A 15,238-nucleotide genomic window follows, 5' to 3' on the forward strand; every position below is an offset into this window, starting at 1 on the left:
TTAACCGACTGAGCCACCCCGGTGCCCCGGCCCTTAAGTAGTATTTCTTGAGGGACTGAATGGATGAGTAGGTGAGGCAGTGAGAGAATAAATGAAAATTGGGGCCTTGGGAACTTGAGGCAGCTGGTCTTGGTGTCAGATTGGGGTTCTGGTTCTGTGTCCTCGGACAAATCCTTTTACATCTCTGAGCCTGTTTCCTTATCTGTAAGTTGAGAACAAGCCTCCCTTGCTGGACTGTGCTGGGGATCAAATAAGTTAACGATGCACAAGTACCTCACCCACAGTGGAAATGTGATGAGTTTTCATTTCCTTGCTCTCTAGTGGAGACACAGGGTTATTCCCTGATCAGAGCAAAAGCCTCAGCTCTCACTTTAGCCAGGTTCTCTCCTGCCTTAGGAGAACTCATGCCTCCTTTCCCCCCGGGGCTGAGGCTATCAAGCTAATGCCTCGAACACTGCCTGGTGTTCATGGGTTAATGGGCTCGAGGGTTCCCTTGACATCCTGAAGGAGCCTATACCTGAACCAACCTGCCTAGGAAAAGACCTCTGTGCATTCCCGAGGCCGTCCAGACTCTGGGGCAGGCTGAAGACAGGACCAGGACTAGTGGGAGTCAAGCAAGATGCTGGAGCACAAATGCGAGGAGACTGTCACTTTCAGCGTTGGGTAAGCACAGGGTAAGCACCTGAGAGTGAGTGCCACCTTAAACTCCGCACTCTGTGCCCCTCAGGGCTTCCCTCTAGTCCTTCCCTGATCATGGCAGCTCATGTTTGGAAGGGACACTGAGAACCACTGCCCACCCATTCCCGGATTCCTCCCAGAGCCATAGGAACACAGAGCAAAGGGCCTGAAGGAGCGTCCAGCTGCATATCTGGTTGATTCCTCGGCCTCTCCCTCCTGTCTTTTCCAATACAGAGTGTTATAGACTGAATGTTTGTGTCCCCACTCCCCCAAATTCATGTTTTGGAGTCCCATGCAATGGTATTTGGAGATGAGGCTTTAGGAGGTAGTTAGCATCAGATGAGGCCATGAGGGTGGGGCCCCCATCATGAGACTGTGTCCTTATAGAAGAAGAAGAGGCCAGAGCGCTCTCTCTCTCTCCACCTTGTGCGGACACAGCGAGAAGGTCCCCATCTGTAAGCCAGGAAGTGGGCTCTCACCCAGATCCGAATCTGCCAGTGCCTTCATCTTGGACTTCCAGCCTCTAGGACTGTGGGATTTGAGCTGTCAGGTCTACTGTATTTCGTTACAGCAGCTGGAGCTGACTAGTACACTGGGCAAAACCAGTTTCCCTAGACCGTCTACCGGTTGCTCCTATCTGCCCCCACCCTCTGGGGCCTCAGAGAGCAAGTGTAACCCCTTCCTATTTGGCAGCAGGGGGAGCCCCGTCCCTCTTGCATTTCTGTGGTTTCCACACCGAGCTCACTTGGGAGCAGGGAAAGGAGAATTACTGGAAAACGCCCTTTGGCCGACCTGGAAAGCAGGGAAAACCACGCAAACCAGCATTATCTCTGCATGAGCCCATGTCCGGGGAGCTACAATGAAAGCAGACACCCAGGATGACTGAGGAGAGGTGGTCAGAACTCAGGGTGTCAGCACCCCACTTCTGGCTGCAGGAGCCCTGGACAGGTATGTCCTCCAGTCTCCAGGAGGGTTGGACCCCCTTCTTAGGCTTGATATGTTCTCATCGAAGCGTAGAGGTAGCTTTCGCACAGAAGGAGAGACCCATCCCCCAACAGGGATGCTCTCAGGACTCGTTGCTGAGCCCTCAGAGCTAGATAACCAGAACACAAATGATCCCCCCTAACACCTCCTTCTGCTTTCTCTCTCGGGAGGCTCTCCGACTCTCAGTGTTACTTTCTCAGCTGAGCTCCTCATTCCCCTGCAGGATAGAGAAGGAGTGAGTCACTCTGTTCCAAGATGAGAAATCGCTGGTGCAAATGGACAACACCTTTGTCAGCTAGCGACCCGGGCCTGCTTCTCCAACTGGGAAAGGAGGTTGGCTTGGGTGGTGGCCCAGGCCTTTCCACCCCCAGCTTCTATGACTTCTACCCTGACAGAAGCAGGCACACTCCTTCCCATGTGACAAATCCTCCTACACGGCCCGCCTTGCTAGTGGATACTCAGATCTCAGGATGACCCCTGCCCAGAATAAATGGGCCCTCCTGGGAGAATGGCTTCACCCACCAGGCAGCTCATTGTCACTTTTGATTTAACCAAATGAAGCACAGTGAAAACCAAGATGAACGTCCTAATCACATAATTACATTAGTGCCGGCTCCAAAGAGTCAGCAGGCTCCCCGAGTCCTAGGGTTCGGTCCTCTGTTTCCCAGGCTCCTCACAGATGGCACATATAGAACATTCCTTTTCCAGATGACTTGTCTTGGTTATCATCCAGACAGAGAGTTGAACCTCATGGAAGGCTGTGCAGAGTCCATTTGGAGACTGTTTTGAGATTCAGGGAATAGATAAACAGCAAGAAGAGACATTGAGATCTTCTAGCCTGAAATAAACGAGGGAAACTGAGGACCAGAAAGGGCAAGTGACTTACCCAAGGTCACACAGCACATCATTGGACCAACACACTTTCCAAATCACTGTGCATTTCTTCTTTTTGTTTTGGTTTAGTATATTTAGAAAATGTCAGTGATTAATTACAAATCTAACTATCATTCACTAGTTTTTTTTACGAGTTAAAATATCAGTTTAACAAAAAAGAATAACAATATTGTGGTGATTCCAAGATTAGGTATACTTGTTAGCTCTTAATTTGGTGTAGTTCAAGTTCCTGCATTAAAAAAAAGCCAATGTTCGTCCACAAGGATTTCCCCAGTCCCCAGTTTGGCTGGCTCTGGGGAGCGAAGGAGAGGCCCGCCCTGGGATGAGGTGAAGGTCCCTGTTGGCAGGACTGGATGGCCAGGGAGGCATGAGAACACACTGTACGAGTGAGATCGGGCATCAGAGCAGGGGGTCAGTGACTCTTGGCAGGTGAGGTCTCCATCTGTCCTGTACGCCCTCTCATTTCTTCTTCCTGTGACTGTGGCATCAGTATCCCATGGTCTGCCTGTCTGTCTCCTGGGAGGCTGCCAGACGTTGACACTTAATCTCCCCATCACTGGGAGCCTGTCACCGTGAAGGGGAGTAAGTGGAACAGGGGGCACTCAGTGGACCTCAGGTCTGCTTCTCAAAGCTCCCTCCAGACATGAGGTGCCCAGCTGTGTGGAAAGACCTATAAGGAGAGAACGAGCTTCTTCCTTCTGATGGGGATGCAGATGTGAGAGAGGCCTCACCGGTATCTGAGAAGCTGAAGGCAATTTAATACCAAATTCTAGTCCAGTCTCTTCCCCATGGCCGCTAGGATGGAGGGTGGGGTGGGAGGGGCAGAGGAGGCAGCCAGCCATTTTGCTCTGCTTATTGGCTGTGGCTTCTGTGAAGTCATTGGCTTGACCTTCCCCTTTCTTTGGCACTGCTGAATTTCTCATGGAACGCCCTTCATGGGTGCAGACTTTTGATTCCCTAGAGCTTGCTGGGCTCCCATTGTGCCTGAGTGTCCCTCCCTGCTGGCAATTGGCCAGGGTGTCACCCTCTCCCACCTCACGTGAGCTCTTTGCTTCCTTGGGGAACTTCTCCTCAGAGTGTGGGGCAGGCCTCGGTCCCCGCTTTGTAGGAAGGCTAGAACTGGTGCCCCAGGACCAAGAAGATAGGCCCAAGGCAGGGCTAGAGACGTGGTGAACCACTAGCATCCGCCCCCACTGTCCACCTGCTGGCGCATCTCAGGCTGGGCTGAAAACAGAGGGAAACAAAACCAAGGAAGTGACCACTGAGATGCAGAAGGTAATCTAGTCCTCGGGCCACAGGGGGATGTTCAGCAGATTCACAACTTGTGATTAACCAAGTGGCCCCTGCTTTCCTTTCTGCAACCTTCCCACTGGCAACAGCTAGCCGTAGAAGAGGACCCACAAGGGAATGCAGGACATGGCAGAACAAACACAGGCCAGGAGCCGGGAGACCTGGGAATAAATCCCAGTGAGGCACATCTCTCTTGGAGCCTCTTCATCCGTAAAGGAAGGGGTCAGATTCCTGCCTATTCTACCTCTAACTTTCTGTTACCTTTGCAATGTGTTACCTCATTTGGCTTATGTGGAAGGTATGACTGACAGCAGGAAAGGGATTGGACTTGAACTTCTGGGTTCAGAACCCCTTGGCCCACACTCTGTGCCCCACCCCACCCCCTTGCCAGATGGCCACCAGGCCTGGCACTCAGGTGGTACCTGTTTCCTGAATGAATAAATGGGGACTCCCTTTCTACATGGATGATCCTAGGATTCTGTTAGTTTGTGATGACTTCTATAACTAAGCACCCCAGCCTGGGGGGCTCAAACTCATTTTCTCACGGTTATGAAGGCTGAAAGTCTGAGACCAAGGTGTAGGCAGGGTGGGTTTCTGGTGGGGCCTCTCTTCCTGGCTTGAAGATGGCCACCTTCTCCCTGAGTCCTCACATGGCCTTCCCTCCTGTGTGTGCATGGAGGGAGAGAGATCTCTGGCGTCTCTCTTCTTGTAAGGAAACTGATCCTATTGGATCAGGGCCTCACTCTTATGATCTCAACCTTAATTACCTCCTTAAAGACCCTACCTCCAAATCAGTCACAGTGGGGCTAGGGCTTCACATATGAATTTGGTGGGAGGGGGCATAATTCAGTGTGTCTTCTTCTGGCCATCCCTTAGTCTGTGTCTGTCTTACCCTCCTCTTCTTATGAGGACACTAGTCATATTGGATCAGGACGACCCCAGTGACCTCATTTATCTCAATTACCTTTTTAAAGATTCTGCTTCCAAATTCAGTCAGTCTGAGGTGTCGTAACTTCGACATATGAATTTGGGGGGAACATAATTCGGCCTATAGTGGACTCCTGGGTAGCCATTTCTGGGAGTGACTTCCCTGTAAACAGGATGACTTCATATTCCAGGGTGCCCGTGATGAATGAAGCTAGGGAGAGCAAGCAGACCTCCATGGCTGTGGAGGGTGGTTTTGGAGATCCCAAGAAGACAAGCCTGGCCAGCAGTGCATGACCTTAAATGTCCCTGTGGCTGAAATTCACTGAATCACACCCTTACAGCCCTCAGTTTCCTCATCTATAAAAGGGGAATAATAATACCTATTTCATCTACATCACAGACTCAAGAGAAATAGTAGATGGGGAAGCGCACTGAGTTGCATACATTGGTTGCTCTGCCTGGTTTGTGGAGAGGTATGCCTTTTGGTCCAAGGGTGGATTTCTGTGGCTGGTCAGACAGACTTCTCTACAGAAAAGAGGCCTGTGAGAGTAAGCAAAGCCAGTCTTTCCTCTAGAAGAAAGGAGAGTGGGGTCCTCTCTGCAATGGGAGTCATTGTATTGTCTGAAACATGGCTTCCAGGAACAATCATTCCTTTTATTCCGAGCATTTATCTCCTCTGTTTGGAAGGATAATACCTTAAGCCATTATCATCTCCATGTGAATTAGCCTGAACAATTTTTCTCCTCGGTGACAGGAAGGATTTGAGGGGCATGGGAGTCCTAACTATGTGGCAAGAGGGAGGAGCCCAGGATGGGGAGGTGGGTTCCCAGCCAGCCCCTGGGGGCTCCTGCAGGGGTAGGAGGAGCCTTGCTAAGCTGTCAGCTGGGCTGTCTGGGCAGCACTAATTCACTGAAAGCTATCTGAAGACTAGCTTGATCATTGAGTGACTTTTCCAGTGCTTTCCTTGGGACAACCTGCAGTCTCATTCATCCACTGATTTAGTCTACTCACTCCTTCCTCCACCCATCCCTCATTCCCCCCCTTCCATCCATCCTTCTTCCCTCCCTTCCATCCTTCCTTCCTTCCTTCCATCCTTCCTTCTTCCCTCCCTTCCATCCTTCCTTCCTTCGTTCCTTCCTTCCGTCAGTCTCAGAAAGTAGCTGAGCCTGGCCATGAGCCCGGCCTTATGTGGACAAGTCCTGCTCGAGGAGCTCATGATCTTATAAAGGAGACAAAAGGAAAAACAAACACCAACCACAAAACTAAGACTATCTTACAGTGTGCACTGGGTGCTATAGTGACAGGTGCTGGGGGAGAAGTGGAACAGAGGGGGCACTTTTCCCGGGGGAATGGAGATGGGGGAAGGAGTGAATTCCAAGAGGCAATGTTTGGGCTCGGTCTTGAAGAGTGAGGGGTTAATCAGTTGAAAGGGAAAGGGCATTTCAGGATTCCTTAGAGCATGAAAACAGGAGTGAGGAATGGTTTGGCTTAAGATGTGTTAAGAGGGATGTCTTGGGACAGACAGGAGGGAGTGCAGAGGCAGGTGGCTCTTGAGTCAGCAACCCCACTTCCTGCCTGGAGCAGGGGAAGTCTCAGCCATCCCAGCTCTGACCTTCTTGCTGGGCTAGTGGGCCTGTGGTTCACAGACAGATGTGGCCTCCATGCCAGGCTCTGCCCAGTGGGACCCTCTGCAGGGGTGACGGCAGCTAGGAGGTGGCTGCATCCAGCACCGGGGAGGTCCGTGCAGTGTTAATCCAATGAAAGCTGCTGACTAACAGCTGGGGGACTAGACCCCAAATGAGGGAAGCTGCAGAAATGACTCAGTCATCCCATTCAGCCAGCATCAGCCAAGGCCTGCTCTGTGTCTGCCGGGGTCTGGCCGGCTGCCACATGGTCACAAGGATGGGAAATGGGGCCACTAACCTCCTGGAACTTACATTTTGGGGAAAGAGACAAACTCTAGGGATGCCACTAGACAGAAAGTGATGTGTGATACAGTATGGTGGGAAGAGTGACCCCATGCAGTCCTTGTCCTGGCCCTGCTCCCTGGGGAGTGGGTTGTGGCCCCTTTCCCTGTGAGGAGGACCATGGGTCTGTGTAGAGCCTGGTCCAGCATCATGGCCCCCACCCCCTTGCCCAGGAGCCAAAGGAATCACCGCATGGCCTCCTTGTCCCTCCCACCATTTTGACAAGGCAAGTTCACATTGGAATGAACATGCAAGGCTACATGGAAGCGGGAAGTGGCCAGTGTGGGCAGAAGAGACCAAGATCTGCAGATCTGTGTCTCATCCCACCTCTGTCACAGTGAACCTTAGACAAGCCTCTCTACACCCCACTTGTTTCTTTATAAAAGCCCAGCCTGGTTCACTCCCATGTCCCTGACATCTCCCTGGGTGTCTGTCAGAGAAACAGAGCCACATGGTTCACCTCCCAACACTGCCACCAACCACATGTGTGGCCTTAGGCAAGTTACTTGACTTCCTGGTGCATCAGTTTCTTCATCTGCAAAATGGGACCATGATGGAACCTACCTCACAGGTCATGTTAATGAGTTAATACACATGACATACTTAGGCTTGTATTTGACATTGGTCTGCACTCCAAACATGTTAGAAGGCAGAGAGAAAGAGATGGAGGGAGAGAGGGAGGGAGGGAAAGAGGGGGGGAGAGAGAGAGAAAGAGAGAGAGGCAGTCCCGAAAAAGAATCACAAAACTGGAGCAATTATACTTTGTTTTCCAACCTTACTATAAGCTGTTGTAAACGAGACAGTATGGTGCTATCATGAAGATAGACGTGTTGGTCAATGGAACAGAATTTTCCAGAAACAACCCTTAGATTTATGGACAATTGATATTTGTCGAGGGTGCTGGGACAATTCAATGGGGGAAAGGATAGTCTTTTGAGCAAAGGATGCTGGGACAAATGACCATCTACATGCAAAAAAATGAAGTTGGGCTCTTACCTTGCATCTCACATAAAAACCATCTAACATGGATCATAGACCTAAATGTAAGAGCTAAAACTATAAAACTCTTAGAAGAAAAGATAGGAGTAAATCTTTATGACCTCGGGTTAGGCAAAGCATTCTTAGATATGACATCCAAACCACAAGCAACAAAAGAAAAAAATTGACAAGTTAGACCTTACCAAAATTAAAAACTTTTGTGCTTCAAAAAACATCAAGAAAGTGAAGAGACAGGCTATTGAATGGGAGAAATATTCACAAATCATATATCTAATAAGGGACTGGTTTCTAGAATATATAAAGAGCTCTTACAAATCAATAATAAAGAGACAAGCCAATTTATAAAAGGACAAAGTTTTGAATAGCCATCATTCCAAAGAAGACATACAAATGGCCAATAAGTACATGACAAGATGTTCAACATCATTAGTCATCAGGGAAATGCAAATGAAAATTACAATGAGATGTCACTTGATACCCACAAGATGGCTAAAATAAAAAAGACAGATGATGGCAAGTGTTGGAAAGGATGTGGAGAAATTAGAACCTTCATACATTGTTGGTGGGAATACAAAATGGTGTAACCCCTCTGGAAAATAGCCTGGAAGTGCCTCAAAAAGTTACACTAGGGTTACTATATGACCTGATGATTCCATTCCTAGGTATATAGCTGAGAACTTAGAAACCACACATCCACACAAAAACTTGTACATGAATGTTCACAGCAGCATTGTTCATAGTATCCAAAAGGAGGAAACCACCCAAATGTTCATGAACTTATGAATAGAGAAAAAAAGGTAGTGTATCCATCCAATGGAATATTATTTGGCAACAGAAAGGAAAGAAGTATGGACATGTGCCCCAACACAGAGGAACCTTGAAAGTGCTATGCGAAGTGTAAGAAGTCAGACACAAAAGACCACATATTGCTTGATTCCATTTCTATGAAATGCCCAGGATAGCAACCCATAGAGACAGAAAACAGAGTAGTACTCGCCAGGGGCTGTGGTGAGAGGGGTAGGGAATGACTGATAGTGGGTTCAGGGGTGATGAAAATGTTCTGCCATTAGGGAGCAGTAATGGCCTGACCTGGAGGCAGGTGGGACTTAGGCATGAGGGTGCAGGGACGCTACGGGAGGCCATTCTGCAGACCCTGTGCTGTGCTTAGGGGAAGGAAGAAACATCTCTATAGCTGGCTCTTCCTCCCAGCCACCTAGCCTGGCTCAGAATCACACCGAAGCTGATCCCATGCTCTCCCAGCCCACTGAAGGAAGTCCAGGGACTTGTGCTTGACTCTTGGTCCACCTGTCATGCCTCTGGCCCAGTCTCATCCAGTCATGGGGACCAGATGCTGACTCCTTGCTTTGGCCCCCTCCCCAGGCTCAGGATCCCCATGTCCATCTCAAGCCTGGTAAGGAGGAAACTGCATCCCTCCCATCCCCTCCTCCACGGAGGCCACCAGCCACATGTGGGCCCGTTTCATGCTGGCTCAAGCTGGGGCTGGCCATGGAGGTTCCCTGGGCCCCCTAACACCTGTCCCTATTGGGGTCCTCTGCCCAGGAGATGCTTGACAGCACCACTCTGCTGGCCGCACCCCTTCCCAGAGAGATTGCCTGAGTAAGGGACACAAGATGGGCTGCTAGCTCCCCAGGCTAGGCCACATATCCCCAGGTGTGCCCCTCACCCCCAGGAGAAGATCAGGTTCTGGTCCCAAATGCCCACTGATGGCATGGAAGGAGATGAGGGCAGTAAAGATTGTCCAGACCAGCCTTCTCATTTTACAGGTGAGGACTCTAGGGTCCTGAGAGGTAGAAGGACTATGTAAGGTTGCAGAGAGACATGGGGACATGGTGTCCTTGCTGCTCCTCCTCTAGCCATTCCCCTCTCTGAGCTGCCACCTGGGTGCTCCTTCTGCATGGCTCAGCTCCTCACCCCACTCGGGCCCACGGTCCCCCTGTCATGTCCGCAAAGGCCTCCCTTGCTGCGTGCGTGTGCGAGCACACACACACTCGCGCGAATACGCGCTCCTCCATCTCCATCCCTTTAACTGCTTTATTTCTTCTGCAGCACTTACCACCCTGGGGAATGATGTTACTTATTTGTTCCTCTGTTTTTGGTCTGCCTGCTCCTGGAACGTGATTTCCAAGGACAGGATGGGGATGGGGCTGGGATGCCATGTTGGTCCAGGGACTGGCCCAGGAGAGCTTCTCCTGGGGAAACTGATGGATGAATGACCCCAACTGAGCAGCACTTGGCAGTTTTGCAAACACCTTCACAGAGGGACCTTAGAACATGCTGCTGAGGTTCTGGGGCTCACAGTCAGCCCTGGATGTGAGTCCCAGCTCCCCCATCCTTGTGCTGTGACCTTGGGCAAGTCACAGATCATCTCAGGTTGCTCCTGTGCAAAAAGGCATGGAAATAATACCTGCCTGATGGGACAGCCATGAGGGTTAATTAAGATGGCACATGAGAGACTTCAGGCAAACTGCCTGCCTCACAGAAAATGTTCAACAATTACTCACAGGCGATCTTGGGAGAGGGATAGGATGGCGAGTGAGTGAGTGAAGGGTCTGTGGTGATGGTCAACTATATCATATGCTGCTGCCATCTCAAATTCTGTTCAGAATGTGCTGAGGTATGAATGAATGAATTATTAAGTGTTCTCCGTCTGAGGGAGGAGACAAGGCTGTTTCTGTTCTTGGAATGTGTTAGATGAAGACTGTTGTACGGACACATTATTTTCTTCACTTGCACCTGCAGGAAGTTAAAAGAGAATTCACAAGAGATTCTTTTTTTTTTTTTTTTTTTTGCAGTTTTATACCTTTATTTGACAATCAGCGATTAGTTCTCATCCACATTAACTGTCTGTAGATTTTTGAAAGTGGTGACAGGTACATAGGTAACCAGTGTGTAGAGCTTGTTTGGTGAATCTTCATCCTCATTACGTTTTCTGGACAACCGCACACGGATACGGTATGGAACATTCCTCATTCCTTTGGCCCAGACAGCTTTGTTGAGTCTGGTGTCAATGCGCACATCTGGAGTTCCCGTCTCCTTCTTGGCAAATTTCCGGATCTCTTTGAGTGCCCGAGGGGCACGCTTCTTGAAACCCACTCCATGGATGCGCTTGTGAATGTTGATGGTGTATTCTCTGGTCACTACCTTGTTGATGGCAGAATGGCCCTTCTTCTTCTTGCCACCCTTCTTTGTGGGAGCCATTCTGCCGGGCCCTGGTTGGAAAGCTCCACAAGAGATTCTTATCCCCATTTTATGGATGTAGAGATCAATTCTCGTGATGTTGGTGTGCTTCTAGCCATCTCTGGGCTGGTCAGTGGGAATGACAGAAAGACCCGCACCCGTGATCCCTGGTGCAGACTCGCTCTGCCCTGCCAAGGACTCCTGGCATAGGGTGGTGCTCTCAGCTCTGCCAGGCTCCTAGAAGGGGCTCGTGCAGCCTCCTGGCCTTGGGAGCCCCAGGAGATGAGGCATCTCCAGCCTGGCAGGTGATCTAAGCCCAAGGCTAGACTGCCTCCCATGCTGGCCTCCAGCCGGGGTGGAGCTGGTGAGCGTCATGGTCAGAGCCAGCTCTCAGCCCAGCCCATATGGCTGAGGTGTTGCCCCACCTCTTGTGACCTCTTCCGTGGCACTACTGCCAAGAAAGGGGGAAGGCAGGCCGGAGCCAGGTCACCAAGATGGGCCCTTCTCCCTGGGGGTTATGGAGCAGTTATAGAGGGTCTGCCTGGCTGCCTCTTAGAACTGGACATTTGGGAGGGACTGGGAAATTCTCATCCCTCACCTTACTTTACAGATGGGGGTCTGGGGTCAGGCAGAGGGGGCGAGGAGTCCCAGGCCCTAAAGCTGGTCAACTGCAGAGGCAGCCCTGGGGCCCGGGCTCCCTGACTCTGAGCCAGAACTCTTCCTGCACTCCCGGGTGTCCCAGCCGAGAACGGGGACACTGTCAGGGAGTGAGCAGCCTGCGTGTGAGGCTTACGCAGCAGAATTCTGGCCTGGCTGCAGGGGAACGCCCCAGCCTTTGCCACCCTCTCTTGTGCCTGACTTTGGGGGGCCTCCCGGGAAGGCCGGGCCACCCAGGACATTGGCGAGTGGGCCTTAGCTTGGCATCACCTGGCAGTGTGTGCTGTCCTCTCTGGCTGGTTCAGTGCAACCTCCACTGAATGCCACCGTCTATTTCTATTTTTAGCTTACTTCCCTGGGTGGCCCCAGGAAACAGCGCACAGGACGTTGTCCGGCTTCCTAGGCTGGAGACAGGCTGGGATACAGAAGAGGACTTGGAGGAGCAGGGGCTGCACCCCTGGGAGATGCTGAGCCTCTCCCAGGCAGGACAGCAGCCTTGGGGTGGGTAGATGGGGATGCTCTGGGAGGAGAAGGCCCAAGTCCTACAGGGTGACCACGGATCTGTAAAGATCTCTGAGTAGCAGACCAGACCCTACAAGGTCTGCAGGGTCAATGTAGTGCCAGGGCCTGTGAGCTCATTCACTGAGAAGGAAACACAGAGGGTAAGAATGTTCCCAAGGCCACACAGCCAGGACAGGGCGGCAGCAGGACATGGCAGGAAAACCTTGATGCCAGGGTCAAGTCCATCAGTGAGTCTGTCACACAAGTCGTCCTCAGTCTGCTCCTCACTCACCACGGCAGTGTTCACAGCTGGAGGGTGGTTCCCAGAGCCAGAGTTTAAACTCTCACACCACCGGGACAGTGACTGCATCTTCCATCGGGACCCACAGAGCGGTGCGATGGGGAGGCTCCATGCAAAGGGAGAATGGCAGGGACGAGGCTGGGTCCCCCGTACCTAGCACAGCACCTGATGTGCAGCAGAACTCGATGATGTCTGTTGAATGCCTGAATACAGCTGGGAAGGGTCTGGATTGCTGCTCGTGAGAGTCTGAAAGGGAAAAGCTAGGGCCAATGAAAGGGTACCATGGGAGGGTAAGCCACTGGGGTACATGATCCCAAAGAGGGAATATGGGTAAGCCAAAGGCCTCCTCGAATGGTTCACATTCATTCTCCACAGATCCACTGTGGGCTAGCGAGGGGACGCTGGAGTGTTTTAGCCACACCCTGCGCCTGAGGCTTATGACAAAGGCACAGGCATGTCCTCCTGCCACACGCGCCTAGGGCTCCCTGGGGCCACTGCACCGGTGGGGGGTGGGGGCATGTTTCTATGTTTATCACATGATCCAAAGCCCCTGGCAGAGTGCAGGTGACTTGACTTTCTGGATCCATGGGCCCCTCTTGAAGTTGTGAGGCACTTCTACAGCCATGGAGGATTTCCCTCATTTAGGCGGAGCTGATCACCCCCATTCCACTGGGGCAGCCTGTGTGTGCGTGGGCTCCAGAGGATCCTGGCAATACCCTTTGACTGGCGTGCGGGCGGAGCAATACTGTGAGGGTCCTGTCGTCAGGGGTCTTCATTCTAATTTGGGGAACAGCAAAGTGGCCTCTCCCGTTGTGGCTACGGCCGTGGCTCCACTCCCAAGCAGAAAAGCACAAGGCGGCGCTAGCGACCGGATGGGCTTGCTCGCCTGATTGGAAAGAGCACGTGCCAGCCAGAGCGAAGCATCAAATGCACTCACATAATCATTCAGGACTGGGGACATGGGCTGGGCCAGAGCGAGGCCTGAGGACAAGAGAAGGAGGGAAAAAGGGCGGGGAGGAGTCCCTCCGAGATGCGCCGCACTCTAGGTCTCGGAGCAACCCCGAGCCTGGATATAGGGAGGCTTTCCTTACACCTGCCCTGGGCACTTAGAATATAAATGTATGAACTTCCTAGAGCTCAAGGATTTTATTAACAGGCTGCCTGATCGGTTCATTCTTCCATGACATAAACACGGAATGCCTACCAAGGGTCCAGCAATGTACCATGCATATGATACACAAAGATAAACTGACACCCTAAACCTCGGTCTCTGGCCTTCTGGGTGCTTATAATGGGGAACAAGAAGCATTTCTCCAATATGTAGGTTTTCAAAGTGTTTCAATATTTGTAATCAAGTTTCTTGCCAAGTCTCAGAGAAGTAGCCCTGGTGGGGAAATGAGGCAGGGGAGACTGGGGCAGTTTCCGCCCACACTATGCTCTTCTGAGCCCGGGGATGTTGAAGGGTGCTTAGGCCACCCTTCCACCAAGACCCATGCAGAAGACTAATGGATGACACCCACTGAAGCCACCTGCCTTCCCTGAAGCTGTATGCTGCTTTTCCCCTGCTATTTCTCCTGGGCCCTTGCAAAGAAATGCTATTTCATGCCTGCTTTCCCAGATGTATGCCCTGAGCCCGCCACCATTGCTCAGCTGCTGTCAGGGACACTGAAGAGAAAGGCTAAAAATAGCTCGGATTTGATGCGCTGTTCCCAGGGGTGAGCTGACAACTAGCCCTTCCACCTTTCCTCCACACAGAAGGCATTTCAGCTGGAGTGTGTGTGTGTGTGTGTGTGTGTGTGTGTGTGTGTGTGTTGGGTGGGTGGTGGGGGGGAGTAGGAGCTTCCAGGACCAGCTAGGAAGGGGAAGGTTCTAGAGTCTGTGCTCGTACTCAGAGCCCGTGGCCCATAGCTGGGGCTGCGTGGGCACACACATTCCCCTGTGCCAGGCTTAAAGACCCCTTGAGCCGACTGAACCTGGCATTTCGAGTGGTTTTGAGGGAGTCCACAGGTGGACTTGTGCGTGGACACATGCGTATATGCTCGTGTGTGTGTTGGGTGCACAGAGCTGTGCCTGTAATAAAGTGCTAGGACCGAGAGCGCCGCGGGCAGGTGCAGTTGCTGTCCTCGTGAGCTGGGAGTGTCTGACATCTCACAGCCCCAGCTGATTTGCTTTTGTCTTCCTGAACTGTCCGGAGAGGGGCAGGAAACCTGTTTCATTGTAGCATTATCCTGCCAGGCCGGTTGGTAAGTTTTCTCTTGTGTACAGCCCAAGTCTTTCCTGCCTTTTCATTGAGCTCCTGGCACCATTCTGGCCATCGATGTTGGGGAGTGTGCATTCCATGTATTCGAAGCTGGGGTTGCAGGCATCTCTTGGCCAAGTGAGACCAGTCTTCCATCAGCGCAGGGGCTGTATCCACCTTAGCACCCCTGATTGGATGTCGCCGTGGTGGGCCGGGGCCACTGGGTGCACAGATACCTGTCCTGGGGGTTAAAATCGAGCTGGGAGGCATCTCTCTATGTAAGTGACTTCGCCACAGCGTGGGCTGCAAGCAGAGCTATGGTAGTGCAGGAGAGAGGCCTCGAGGAACGCAAAACAGGCAGGTGACAGAGCCACCTCTGAAACAGAGGCTTAAATTTGGCTTTCTAATTTGGACATACTGTTTAATCCCTCTAAGCCTCAGTTTCCTGATCTGTAAAATGGGGCTAATAGGTTATCCAACACATGGGGTGGTTGAAAGGAGTAAATGAGATGGGGCGGGAGGGGGAATGAGAGAAAGATAACGAATAGGAGAATATAGTGTACGGGCTTAGAAGCAGCCTGTCTGGACCCCGGCTACCTGGTG

General features: G+C 51.6%; 1 protein-coding gene and 1 pseudogene across 1 annotated transcript in view; one reads left to right on the top strand and one right to left on the bottom strand.

The window, feature by feature from the left end:
* The window catches only part of XKR6 (XK related 6), a 308,582-nt gene that overhangs the window by 255,479 nt on the left and 37,865 nt on the right, over window positions 1-15,238 (top strand). The gene's annotated exons all lie outside the window — the stretch shown is intronic.
* On the bottom strand, window positions 10,454-10,958 carry LOC118535791 (large ribosomal subunit protein eL31 pseudogene; annotated as a pseudogene).

The sequence above is a fragment of the Halichoerus grypus genome, chromosome 3 (genome assembly GCF_964656455.1).
Source record: "Halichoerus grypus chromosome 3, mHalGry1.hap1.1, whole genome shotgun sequence".
NCBI classification, from domain to species: Eukaryota; Metazoa; Chordata; class Mammalia; order Carnivora; family Phocidae; genus Halichoerus; species Halichoerus grypus.